A 14,350-nucleotide genomic window follows, 5' to 3' on the forward strand; every position below is an offset into this window, starting at 1 on the left:
ACCGTCTAGTATGGTACGGAAGTCAGGGCTCCAAGCAGGGAGGTCAGTCACTGCTGTTTCTGCAAGACCCACTTAGAGTGACCATAGACCGCTGGGAAGCGTGCCCTCTCGGAAGAGGTACGCTGCGGGGCCACGTCCTTCAGGGAAGGAGAGGTGGCGGAATACACATAAGGACTAACCTGGCAGGGTAGTGCAACATATGGCAGTCTCTGGGGTGGTTCCAACCTAATTGAAGGGGGGAAAGAACACGCCCAGAGACGACAGAGCGGGCTCTGTCGAGGGAAAGACACGGGGCTAGCCCGAAGGGTAGCTGATACCGTGGACGAATACACATATGGGGTTGCCGTGAGGGAACCGCTACATATGGAACCCAGCCTACAACCACGTTCCACAAGCATACGGGTGCAGGCCTAGCGTCAGACGGTCCGCAACGTCTGACACCGCATGGGGTGACGGAGGAGCTCGACAGGGTTAGCCGGTTTCCCGGGGAACACAACTGGAGACAATAAACGCACGTATCCGGCCCAGAGGGCGGGAGTGGCGTTGCAAGCCGACACTTAGAACGGGCACTTAGCGCTCCTGGCCACCAGGGGCGAGGATGCGGGAAGATACCGGCTCTACACGTAAGCTATAAAACCTAGCAAACGTGTTAGGTGTCGCCCAGCCCGCAGCTCTACAAATGTCTGTCAGCGAGGCGCCTTGAGCCAGCGCCCAGGAAGAAGAAACACTCCTAGTGGAGTGTGCTCTTACACCGAACGGGCAAGGCACGTCTTGGGACTGGTAAGCCAAGACTATAGCATCCACTATCCAGTGGGCTAACCTCTGCTTGGAGACAGCCTTTCCCTTCTGCTGGCCTCCGTAACAGACGAAGAGTTGCTCTGAGGTCCGAAAGCTTTGGGTCCGGTCAATGTAAGTGCGAAGAGCGTGGACCGGACACAACAAAGCCAGGGCTGGGTCTGCCTCCTCCGAAGGCAGCGCTTGCAGGTTCACCACCTGGTCCCGGAAGGGAGTGGTAGGAACCTTGGGCACGTATCCGGGCCTGGGTCTCAGGACAACGTGAGAGTTACCAGGCCCGAACTCTAGGCACGATTCGCTGACCGAAAGTGCGTGCAGGTCCCCTACCCTCTTGATAGAGGCCAATGCAGTCAAGAGCACTGTCTTCATTGACAGGATTTTAATCTCAATAGACTCCAAAGGCTCGAAGGGAGGGCTCTGAAGTGCTCTGAGCACTAGAGCTAAGTCCCAAGAGGGTATCGAGGATGGACGAGGAGGATTTAGTCTCCTCGCACCTCTGAGGAACCTGACGATTAGGTCGTGCTTTCCCACGGACTTACCTTCGACTGCGTCGTGATACGCCGCTATTGCGGCGACGTACACTTTGAGGGTGGAGGGAGACAGCCTTTGCTCCAACCCATCTTGCAGGAAGGAAAGCACAACACCAATCGAACACCTTCGGGGGTCTTCCCGGTGGGAAGAGCACCACTCAACGAACAGGTTCCACTTCAGTACATAGAGGCGCCTCGTAGAGGGGGCTCTAGCTGAAGAGATGGTATCTACGACTGCTTGTGGTAGTCCATCTAGAACCTCCGCGTCCCGTCCAGGGACCAGACATGAAGATTCCAGAGGTCTGGACGCGGGTGCCATAGAGTGCCCCGTCCCTGAGAAAGAAGGTCCTTCCTCAGGGGAATGGGCCAAGGAGGGGCTGTCGCGAGGAGAGTAAGTTCTGGGAACCAGGTCCGGTTGGGCCAATACGGCGCAACTAACAAGACCTGCTCCTCGTCCTCCCTGACTTTGCACAGGGTCTGTGCAAGAAGGCTCACTGGGGGAAACGCATACTTGCGTAGGTCCCGGGGCCAGCTGTGCGCCAGTGCATCTGTGCCGAGGGTACCCCCGGTCAGGGAATAGTACCACTGGCAATGGGTCGAGTCCGGAGAGGCAAACAGGTCTACCTGTGCGGCTCCGAACTGGTCCCATATCAGCTGGACCGCCTGGGGGTGGAGTCGCCATTCTCCCGGAGGTGCTGGCTGCCGAGAGAGCTCGTCGGCTGTCTGGTTCAGCGCACCAGGGACATGCATGGCCCGAAGCGACCTCAGATGCTTCTGACTCCACAGGAGCAGGTGGCGGGCGAGTTGGAACAGGCGACGGGAGCGTAGACCACCCTGACGGTTGATGTATGCAACGGCCACCGTGCTGTCCGTACGGACCAGTACATGCTTGCCACGTAGCGGCCCCTTGAGGCGGCGCAGTGCCAAGTGTACTGCTAGCAACTCGAGGCAATTGATATGCCAATGCAATTGCGGTTCCGTCCACAGACCCGCAACTGCATGCCCGTTGTACGTGGCCCCCCAACCCGTGGATGAGGCATCCGTGAACAGCACAGCATGCCTGCACACTTGTTCTAGGGGCACCCCGGCCCGGAGAAACGAAGCGTTGGACCACGGGCTGAAGGTTTGGCGGCAGTAAGGAGTCACTGGGACCCGGTACTGGCCGCTCTGCCACGCCCACCTCGGGACTCGGCCATGAAGCCAGTGTTGGAGCGGTCTCATATGAAGCAATCCGAGCGGCGTGACCGCGGCTACGGATGCCATATGCCCCAGGAGCCTCTGAAAAAGTTTCAGTGGGACCGCTGTTCTGCCTTTGAACATATTCAAGCAGTTCAACACCGACCTGACTCGCTCCTCCGTGAGGCGCGCAGTCTGGCTGACCGAATCCAGCTCCATACCGAGGTAAGAGATTCTCTGCGTAGGACAGAGCTTGCTCTTCTCTCGGTTGACCCGAAGGCCCAACTGGCTGAGGTGACTGAGCACCATGTCCCTGTGTTCGCACAACTGCTCCCGAGACTGGGCGAGAATGAGCCAGTCGTCGAGATAGTTGAGGATGCGAACGCCGCGTTCTCGGAGTGGAACAATGGCTGCCTCCGCGACCTTCGTAAAGACGCGAGGCGACAGGGACAGCCCGAAGGGCAGGACCTTGTACTGGTATGCCTTCCCCTCGAACGCAAAGCGTAGGAACGGTCTGTGTCGAGGGAGTATAGAGACATGAAAGTACGCGTCCTTCAGGTCGATCGCTGCAAACCAATCCTGGGGACGGATGCATTGGAAAATGCGTTTCTGCGTTAACATCCGGAACGGGAGCTTGTGTAGGGCCCGATTCAGGACGCGCAGGTCCAGGATTGGCCGGAGCCCACCCCCTTTCTTGGGCACGATGAAGTAAGGGCTGTAGAACCCTGTCTTCATCTTGGCTGGAGGAACCGGCTCGTTCGCGTCCTTCGCCAGTAGGACCTCGATCTCTGACCGCAAGACTTGAGCATCGCTGCTTCGCACTGAGGTGAAGAGGATGCCCTTGTACTTGGGTGGCCGGCGCGCGAACTGAATCGCGTAGCCGAGTCTGATGGTACGGATGAGCCAACGGGACGGTCGAGGGAGCTGTAGCCACGCTCCCAGGGACCGTACCAGCGGGACCAACGGCACCACAGACATGCCCGGGGTGGGGCAGCGCAACGGAGAGCTCTGGCTCGACTCGGGAGGCCCGGAGGCGGCCCAGAGTGTCGCGCGAGCTCTCCTGGTGCGAGCAGGGAGCGGGTGAGAAGGCCCGGAGGCGTCCTCGGAGCCCGCTCGACTGCTCGCTGCCCGGAGGCAGACAGGTGGGATGCTCAGACCCGACTCGGGAGGCCCGTGGGCGGCCCAGAGTGTTGTCTGAGCTTTCCCGGGAGAGGCAGAGAGTGGGTGAGAAGGCCCGGAGGCGTCCTCGGAGCCCACTCTGCTGCCCCCTGGCGAGGGGAGGGGAGGGAGGGAGAGACAAAGCCCGGAGGCGTCGTGAACTGCCACCCTGACCCTCTTGGGGCCCAGGGGGATAGGAAACTGCTCTTTTAGTGAATATGTGGGTACCGCCGAGCTCCGGAGAGCTGGCGGCAGATGTATTGGACCAGTCGGGACCCCCCGGTCCTCCTCCGGGGGGTGTGGGAGGGATGCGGACATCATCTCCCGAAGAGCAGCTCCTGTCCTCCCTGGGCTGCCTGTCTCAGGACCGCTTCCCCTTGCGCTTGCCGGCAGGCTTAGCGGTCTGGACAGGTTGGGCGCCACCCTTGCGCCCGGCACCCTGCTTGGCCTGTGGAGGCTGCTGCTTTGGCTTGGCAGGGGCGGAGGCGGACGCCGGGGGACGCCCTCGGCGACGAGCAGGCGGGGGAGCTGCGGCCGGCGACTGGGTGGAGGCAGCAGCAGGTCGCCGGGGCAGGATGTTCCTGATAGCCACCGTCTTCTTCTGGGCCACCAAGAACTGCTGGGCAAAGTCCTCGATGGCGTCGCCGAAGAGGCAGGCCTGACAGATAGGGGCGTTCAGGAAGCGGACCTTGTCCGCTTCACGCATATCTGCCAGGTTCAGCCACAGGTGGCGTTCCTGGACCACCAGAGTGGACATCGCCCGACCCAGGGAGCGTGCAGTGACTTTCGTCGCTCGGAGAGCGAGGTCCGTCGCCGCACGCAGTTCCTGCATAATGCCCTGGTCGGAACTTCCCTCGTGCAGTTCCATGAGCGCTTTGGCCTGGTAGACCTGCAGGAGCGCCATGGCATGCAAAGCCGATGCAGCTTCTCCACAGGCTGTGTAAGCCTTGCCGGTTAGCCCGGACGAGAACTTACACGCCCGGGAGGGGAGACGCGGGGCACCACGCCAGTCCGCAGCGGTCTTGGGACACAGATGCATCGCCACTGACCGCTCGACCGGAGGGATTCCCACGTAACCCTTCACCGCACCGCCATCAAGGGAGGTGAGGACGGAGGAGTCCGTCGATCGCGAGCGAGCGCTATACGGCGCTGCCCACGACTTCGAGATCTCCTGATGCACTTCCGGGAAGAAAGGCACCGGGGCGGGGCGCTGAGAACCAGCACGGGCCGTCCCGAGAAACCAATCGTCCAACCGCGAAGGTTCGGGACACGGTGGAGGGTTCCACTCGAGCCCTACGCATGCGGCGGCCCGGGAAAGCATAGCCGTAAGCTCTGGGTCAGACTCGGGCAACGCTGTCACACCCGAAGGGGGCAGCGCAGCCGAATCCTCATCCTCAGAGCCCATTAGCTCGTCCCCCGATGCAGCGACCGACATCCTGTCTTCCGCCGGAGCCCCGAAGGAAACGGCTGGCACTCCACGTGAGAGGTCAGCACGCTCCTCGGGAAACTCCACCGGCGCAGCGGAGGGGGGAGGGGCCCGAGGAGCCATATGACCCGGCGGGTTTGCCCTGACCGTCACCCTCAGGTCCCCACCCAAGTCATCAGCCAGAGTAGCCGCCCTCTGCTTAGGCGCAGAAGGACCGCTAGACCGGGGGATGCGCGAGGGTGCTCCACCTGCCTTGAGGTATTGGAGTCTGGACCGCAACACTGCGATGGTCATGTTCCCGCAGTGGGAACATGAGTCATTCACGAACGCAGCCTCCGCGTGCTGAGTGCCCAGACACGAGAGACAACGAACGTGACCGTCAAGCGGGGACAGAAAGCGACTGCACCCAGAAACACACGGTTTGAATGACATCTTGAAAAAGACGCAGGGTCAAACCGTGTTGCTCTTTTAGGATGGAAACTGCTCTTTTAGTTTGTGCTGAAGCACTCAGGGAGATGACCGCGGTCAGCACGCAGTCCACAGTGCAAGCCTGCGTGTGACACTCAAATGTTTTTCAGGAAAACGCCCAGCGAACCAACAGTTTGGAAGCTCTTTTTGAATGCAAGCGATTGCAACAATATACGGTCACTCGCTGAGAAGCGCTATGACAACCGCACTGGCAGTTCCTCCTTTTCTCCAAGACTCAGCTTGTCTTTAACACTCTTCGTGGAAACAGTACTGAACTGTTCGGCTCCGAAGTTGAAAGCATTTGATCTACCATTCCACTTCCTATTTATACCCGCGCTGCGGGGCGGAGCGTGGAATGTGTGGATCACATGCCAATCTCCGATTGGCTCGTTTTTACACACTTGAAGTGGATAGGTCTCTGAGGGCAGATCCCAATTCGTCGGTTCAGTTCTGACGTACGTCGAACGTGACCGACTGAAAGGGAACTATTGATCACCTATACAGGTTCCGGGGTTCACAGCCTCAAACCCAGTGACATGAATGACCTGACTGTGCATTAATTACTTCTAGCGGCCCCAAGTGGCCACTTACAGTAAGTTACATCTTAGTGTATGTGTGAGTGTGAGTGTAATTGCAAGACAATGGAAAAGATTCAAATTTACACTCTTACTGTTTGTAATGTATTTAATTGACAGAACATGTCATTGAGATTTGAAAAAAATGATGATTTGACATGATGATTTGAAAATGAAAAGACAGCACTGAATAGCACACAACAACAACAACAAAAAACCTAAAGAAGAAATGTGAACAGAGGAAAAACTGTACATGCGGTGCTGTATATATATAGTTGGACTTTACCCCCCAAAGTCCTCCCCAAGTTCAATGATCGGCCAGGAGTCGAGTTATCAATCAAAAGTATACATTTATTAAAGTAACAGCGAGTAAAAAAAGGTTTCTGAGCTCAGGATCCAGACCAGCAAAAACCAGCATCAGGAAAATCCTGATGACTTCACTATGGCTTCTCTTGAATAAATTTCACAACTTTATCATGCATATTTTATATTCTTGTTCTTCGTCCCCTTCTCCCTCTGTACTGTCTCCTCCAATTGGGGTGTCCTGCGTCATCAGTCTCCTGGCAGCATTTCTATGAACATAGGTTAACACACACACCTCGTACCATGACGTACCACCTATCCTTATCTTTAGTTTCGTTGCACACTCTTTATAGCGTCCTGCAAAAATCTCAGCACATTCCCTAATCTTCTGCACATTTGTAAGTTAAATCATCATAAGCAAATTGAAGAACAATTCAATTCGTAATGAACATCAGACTCAATCATTAATACTTCATGGTTAAAAACACAATTAATACTGTATACTTAATACTTTATACTGTGAATCATAACATGCCACATGACTAATACTTCATATCATAATATGCAACTACATGAAAATAAAGAACATATCCTTGAAATAAATGAAAATATCCTTCAATATATATATATACACCTGCTAGTTGATGTTTTATGAGAAGCACCTTCGTTAGAGAAAGTCAAGATTCACCTGGGAGCAATTTACCAATCCAGGACAGATTTTGAAAGAAAGTCTAATGGAAAAATAGAATGTATAGAAATATGCTTGACATATTATGATAACATTATGATAATGAAAACCATTTTGCATGTAAAGACCAGTGTTGGGCAGTAGCGTCGCTACAAGTAGTGACGCTACTAGCTTAACTACATTTTTCAGTAGCGTGGTGGTAGCATCTCTGTTTTATTAATCAAATAGCTTTTCAGTAGCGAAGCTCTTCTGTTGATCAAGTAGTGCGGTAGTGTCCACACAAGCTAACGTTACATTTTCCCAAGCATTTCTGAAGATCAAGCTCAAATTGGAAACACAACTGATAAGTCGCGGATATACTTCACTTTCTACGTTCCTTTCTGCCTCGCGCAGAGATGCGTGCGCAAGCTTTTAAAGTACTCCTTTGGCAGTAAGTGCGTAAAGAAGGGGTCTAGTTGATGTTTTTTTTCCCAGCGCTCAATTCGCTGTTGCATGCGCATCGTCCGCGCGGTGACAAAAGAGAAACTGCAAAGTTTGAAAATAATCTATTGTGTCTCTTGAATAAACACCTCTTGTTAAAAGGGTCCAGCCTGGCCACCTCTTGATATGAATGAAATAATGACACACACACACACACACACACACACACAAACACACACACACACACGTTTGTTTTTGTGACATATGGGGACATTCCATAGGTGTAATGGTTTTTATACTGTACAAACCGTATTTTATATCCCCTTACACTGCCCCTAAACCTACCCATCACAGGAAACATTCTGCATTTTTACTTTCTAAAAAAAAACATCCTGTATGATTTATAAGCCTTTTGAAAAGTGGGGACATGGCCAATGTCCTCATATTTCACCCTCTCCTTGTAATACCTATGTCATACCCATGTCAATATACACATTTGTGTCCTCATGTCACAAAAACATGCACGCACACACACACACTTAGGCTACATGTTGTTGTTGTTGTTTTTTGTGCCATGTTGGTACTGTTTGGATCAGGTCTTAATTATTTTGCTACTGGACACAATGATGTGAGAATTGAACAGGTAGTTTTGAGAATTTCAATTCTGATCTGAGAAATGTACCAAAGCGACAAGAAAAATTGTAACATACTGATATTTATATGTTTTATGAATAATTTTCTTAGACACGTTAATTTACTGTTTATTAAAGTTTTAAGTTTATTAAATTAATTCACAATATTAACACATTCGTTACTAATCTTATGCCCACAGGCTGAAAAAGCTGAGTTTTTTTTTTATTTATTTACTGAAGGTTACAAATGTAATTATATTAATTTACAATATATACACATTCATTATCAATCTGATGAAAGTGGCTTTGTTAATATTTCTTTTTCGTTAATTAGGCCTACATGAATGTTTAGTTTAGCTGCTTACATTTATCTTACTTGACGCGCTCAGTGACGCTGCAGATTGAAGAACTCAACACACAGACTAAAAGACGGGTCGAAGCCGAAGCCTCCCGCCATGTTTTAAAGGTTAATCACATATTTTTTAGGGGGGCTGAGGCATAAGTTAGTGGGGCTGAAGCCACCCTAAAAAGGGCCTAGCGACGCGCCTGCTCTGACTGAAGTCTATTGCGAAATGATGGCGTTTCCATTATCTGATGTTATGCGGCTAAAACGTATTTGTTTCCTCTTGCGATAAGTTATTCCAAAATGTATGCCCCATATGTTGGGTTTGTATGTCCCATCCACCGCTCTGGTCATTATTATTAATGGAAGGAGACGTGTGTGTTGTCCAAGCATTAATGGCAAGGAAAGCCCCTTATACTTGAGCGTAGGCATGTGCCGATATCAATTTTTCATGTTGCGATTAATTGATGAAGTTTTATCACGATATACGATATTATCACGATATTGAAATAAGTTGCTAAAAAAAAGTGTTGCCATAGCATAACAGCTTTAAGAACTATTTTTGTAAGAACAAAAATAACTGAATGTTTAAATACAATAATGCACCAAAATATATACAGCTCTGGAAAAAAATTAAGAGACCCCTCATTGAGAAATCAATGTTAAGTGGTCTCTTGATATTTTTCAGAGCTGTAGAAGTACAATTTTTTTACAGAATTACAACATATTAAATTGCAAAAAAAATAGGCTATAAAGAACAACAGGGAGGCTTACAAATTACAATAAGGTCTCATTATTTAATGCATTCACTAAGATTGAGCAATAGCTACATTTGTTACAGAAAGTATAATGTTTTTGGTAATGTTAGTTAAGAAATACTGATCATTGTTAGTTTTATCTTAGGTCCATTAAAAAAGTTATTTTGATTTTGATTTTAATGTTATTAAACAGTAACTAAGAAATTAACATAGAATGATTCATTCTTTATAAGTATTTTTCATTGTCAGTTTGGTAATAATGAATTAACATGTTAACTAATGAAGTTGTATGTCTCAAAGTTATACTGAACAATAACAGAATGTTCTAATTATTAGGGCATGTTGTAGTCCAGATTAAAACATAAAAATGTTTAAGTTTGAAAATAAATAGCCTATTAAGTATTTGGTGCTTGATGAACAACATTGAGAAAACGAATGGATTTTTAAAAAACTACACAAGGTTTTTGTTTGTTTGCGGGGTTCCCGGGGTAACAGCCGCATTCTGTAGTTCATCAGCGCCCTCTGCTGTCACTGAGCGGCACTTCAGCAGCGCGTCTCCTTCACCGGTTCAGTCGTGTGCAAACGCACGTTGGGCTTGTTTATATTTGAGCGCGTGTCCCTTTGACGCAGAATACAGCGGTGTTGAGCATTTACACAGTTGATGGGCAAAGTATTCTTGAATGCATTATAAAAAAAAATATAAATTGTTAATAAATTATTATTTACGATATTTTGAAGTGCCCACGATAACAATATCGTGCATATTCATTATCGTGATAAATCGCATTATCGAAAATCGGCACATGTCTACTTGAGCGGCACGTGTGAGGTGTGTGTGTTTGTCCAGGTCTTCTGTGTTTTGAATCCAGTATTCCTGTAATTATCTTCTCTATTCTGAGTTTAATGAAGAACTCTAGTCTTCTGTCTATCACATCGTCATCTTTAAAGAATGATTGTCTTTTACGTACACCAGGTGACCTGTAGCCTAGAAATCTAGACGCACCCTAGCGGCAGGCCGGCAGCGAATCTAATCTGCCGCGAGTGTCGTCTAGCAACTCTCAATACACTTCTGAGCTGTAAAAGCCAAACTCTGGTCAGGCCAATCGCATCGTGTATAGAGTCGGTGAGCGGGGCTTAACATAATGACGTTTGAAAGACAACCGTTTATCCCGCCCCTCGGATTGAGCTGTTAATGGTGAGTGTTAGGGTGTACCGGCAGTGAAGGTGTAAACTCAAATAACGATGAACAGGAATATAAAGTCCAGGGTGTTTATTTTGGTGCGAAAATTGTGGTTCCCAAGCAAAACGCAAAAATATATACAGTGACAAAAACAAGGCAAAGCAATAAAGTCAAAGAAAAAAATATATATGTTCACGTATGTATTCTGGCTATGCCTATATCCAGGCCCAGAAATACAGCAGATACTGCCACACGCAAAACAAAAACCTCAAAATGGCTACCAGGAGACCTTTTATAGAGTTAGGCCCCTCCCACTTAGAACATACCATGTGGAGCAATTCTAAAGCAAGATAAAGCTATACAAATACACATAACACATGGCTTTAACATGAAACATATGAATCACACTATTGATTAAAGTAATTCATAGCAACATTGCAAATAAAAATGCATGGGAAATTCTAGTTTAGTTGATTTCCCCCTGTGAGGTCACCTGAAAATGGTAGAGCCCTTCCTATTGGGCAAAGGGAAGCTTTAAAAATGGCGGCTTCTGCTGCACATGGGTTTGGCAATTGGCAATTATATATATATATATATATATATATATATATATATATATATATATATATATATATATATATATATATATATATATATATATATATAAGGCCCACCCACTTTTTACGGCCAACGATGTTGGACCACTCACTTTGATCGTCTCTAATTCAGTACATGTCTGTTTAACTACCCCTAACCAAAAAAAAAACCCCACTTATTATTAAACACGTTAGATGCTTTATTTCCACTTTTCTAATATTTTCTCCATTTTTATTAAAAATAAATGCCGTTCCGATATGTGATGTGAAAAGGGAGTAGAACAAGTGTGGCTACAGGCGAATTAGAACCCCTGATTGATTTGCGTCTTGAACTTTGTCATGCATTTTACCGCTACACTATAGTCACGGTTAAAAACTTGGTGATTTCCGTAATTTTGTCTTCTCCAATCAGTCGTTTAGTAAACGGCAGTATATTTGTATTTAATGTAAATATGGCGTCAAACGTTAAACGGTAGTAAAAAATAAATTACCCACCCACCCACTTTTTATTTGCTTCAGACGATATATATATACAGTCTTGTTCAAAATAATAGCAGTACAATGTGACTAACCAGAATAATCAAGGTTTTTAGTATATTTTTTATTGCTACGTGGCAAACAAGTTTCCAGTAGGTTCAGTAGATTCTCAGAAAACAAATGAGACCCAGCATTCATGATATGCACGCTCTTAAGGCTGTGCAATTGGGCAATTAGTTGAATTAGTTGAAAGGGGTGTGTTCAAAAAAATAGCAATGTGGCATTCAATCACTGAGGTCATCAATTTTGTGAAGAAACAGGTGTGAATCAGGTGGCCCCTATTTAAGGATGAAGCCAACACTTGTTGAACATGCATTTGAAAGCTGAGGAAAATGGGTCGTTCAAGACATTGTTCAGAAGAACAGCGTACTTTGATTAAAAAGTTGATTAGAGAGGGGAAAACCTATAAAGAGGTGCAAAAAATGATAGGCTGTTCAGCTAAAATGATCTCCAATGCCTTAAAATGGAGAGCAAAACCAGAGAGACGTGGAAGAAAACGGAAGACAACCATCAAAATGGATAGAAGAATAACCAGAATGGCAAAGGCTCAGCCAATGATCACCTCCAGGATGATCAAAGACAGTCTGGAGTTACCTGTAAGTACTGTGACAGTTAGAAGACGTCTGTGTGAAGCTAATCTATTTTCAAGAATCCCCCGCAAAGTCCCTCTGTTAAAAAAAAGGCATGTGCAGAAGAGGTTACAATTTGCCAAAGAACACATCAACTGGCCTAAAGAGAAATGGAGGAACATTTTGTGGACTGATGAGAGTAAAATTGTTCTTTTTGGGTCCAAGGGCCACAGGCAGTTTGTGAGACGACCCCCAAACTCTGAATTCAAGCCACAGTACACAGTGAAGACAGTGAAGCATGGAGGTGCAAGCATCATGATATGGGCATGTTTCTCCTACTATGGTGTTGGGCCTATTTATCGCATACCAGGGATCATGGATCAGTTTGCATATGTTAAAATACTTGAAGAGGTCATGTTGCCCTATGCTGAAGAGGACATGCCCTTGAAACTGTTGTTTCAACAAGACAATGACCCAAAACACACTAGTCAACGGGCAAAGTCTTGGTTCCAAACCAACAAAATTAATGTTATGGAGTGGCCAGCCCAATCTCCAGACCTTAATCCAATTGAGAACTTGTGGGGTGATATCAAAAATGCTGTTTCTGAAGCAAAACCAAGAAATGTGAATGAATTGTGGAATGTTGTTAAAGAATCATGGAGTGGAATAACAGCTGAGAGGTGCCACAAGTTGGTTGACTCCATGCCACACAGATGTCAAGCAGTTTTAAAAAACTGTGGTCATACAACTAAATATTAGTTTAGTGATTCACAGGATTGCTAAATCCCAGAAGAAAAAAAATGTTTGTACAAAATAGTTTTGAGTTTGTACAGTCAAAGGTAGACACTGCTATTTTTTTGAACACACCCCTTTCAACTAATTCAACTAATTGCCCAATTGCACAGCCTTAAGAGTGTGCATATCATGAATGCTGGGTCTTGTTTGTTTTCTGAGAATCTACTGAACCTACTGGTAACTTGTTTGCCACGTAACAATAAAAAATATACTAAAAACCTTGATTATTCTGGTTAGTCACATTGTACTGCTATATATATACCTCTATAGTCATTCATGTATTTATGCTTAGGGTTTCATAATTTTGTAACTGGGGAGTACTTTTGTTTAACAGAGGGAAATGGAGTTCTTTAGATTGGGTGGACTTGAGAGAGGGCAGTGGTAGTGCTTGTGTAGTTTGACACGTCATATAGTCGAAGCATCCCTCCAAAAGTGAACCCTTTCTCGAAGCGCTGCACTCAAACGAGGCTTCAAACGTCATCAGTGACGTCACGTCACTAAAACAATACAAGCCTCGATACAGAGCTCCGATGAGAGGTGCCTGACGTTCTCGACACATGCTTCGAAGCCTCGGTATCAGGCGTAACATCACTAGTAAATCATATAACAAAGCATTATTTATTGAGACAAAACAACATATAAAAAACAAAATAATTATATAACACAATTAGAGGGACACAAATGGCATATGACACCACATAAGCAGAAAAGTAAAGTAAGCAGATCTAGCATAACTAATGCTATTTAGCCGGCTTCTAGATTGTGTGTGGGTTTTGGTGTAAACTGTTCATGTGTGTCCATGCACTTCAGCAGTCCTCCAAAATAAAAGTCATAGGTCACAGCCTATCTGTGACTGTGTTTCCAGACCAAACATCTTGATGTGGGTCTGGCTTGTCAGGCTAGGTGACCAGTAGATGCAGAAAAACTGTTTCCATTGCAGTTTTCGAAATTGACGCGTTTCCATTGGGTGTATTTTCAATTCGCAATTTTAGTTTGAAGAATAATGAAAACACGGCTCCTGGCTGCATCTTTAAATAACTGTCTAAAAATGTGTCTTGTCTTGAACACAGAAGGCAATAAAGTCTCGCCGAACTCCAGCCGCTGGATCTCAGGATCAGGAGTCTCAGGATCAGGGGTCTCAGGATCAGGGGTCTCAGGATCAGGGGTCTCAGGATCAGGGGTCTCAGGATCAGGAGTCTCAGGATCAGGGATCTCAGGATCAGGGGTCTCAGGATCAGGGGTCTCAGGATCAGGGGTCTCAGGTTAGATTCAGCATTATTGCGGATTTGAAATCTCTTCTCCAGAGATGTTCAGTTCAGATGATCAGTGTTTCTCAGTCCTGCTCCTGGAGAAGCTCATCGCTGCAGATTCTGTTTCCTTCAGATTACTGACTCTGTGAAA

The 14,350-nt window shown here is 47.2% G+C and overlaps 1 long non-coding RNA gene across 1 annotated transcript in view; it reads left to right on the plus strand.

Annotated features, from left to right (window-relative positions):
• LOC137090596 (uncharacterized) overlaps positions 1–14,128 on the plus strand; it is a 31,818-nt gene extending 17,690 nt beyond the window's left edge. The window contains exon 3 of the long non-coding RNA XR_010907913.1: positions 14,020–14,128. This is a non-coding gene — a long non-coding RNA (uncharacterized lncRNA). The remainder of the gene's footprint in view (positions 1–14,019) is intronic.
• The last annotated feature ends 222 nt before the right edge of the window (positions 14,129–14,350 follow it).

This window comes from Pseudorasbora parva, chromosome 2 (genome assembly GCF_024679245.1).
Source record: "Pseudorasbora parva isolate DD20220531a chromosome 2, ASM2467924v1, whole genome shotgun sequence".
Lineage (NCBI taxonomy): Eukaryota > Metazoa > Chordata > Actinopteri > Cypriniformes > Gobionidae > Pseudorasbora > Pseudorasbora parva.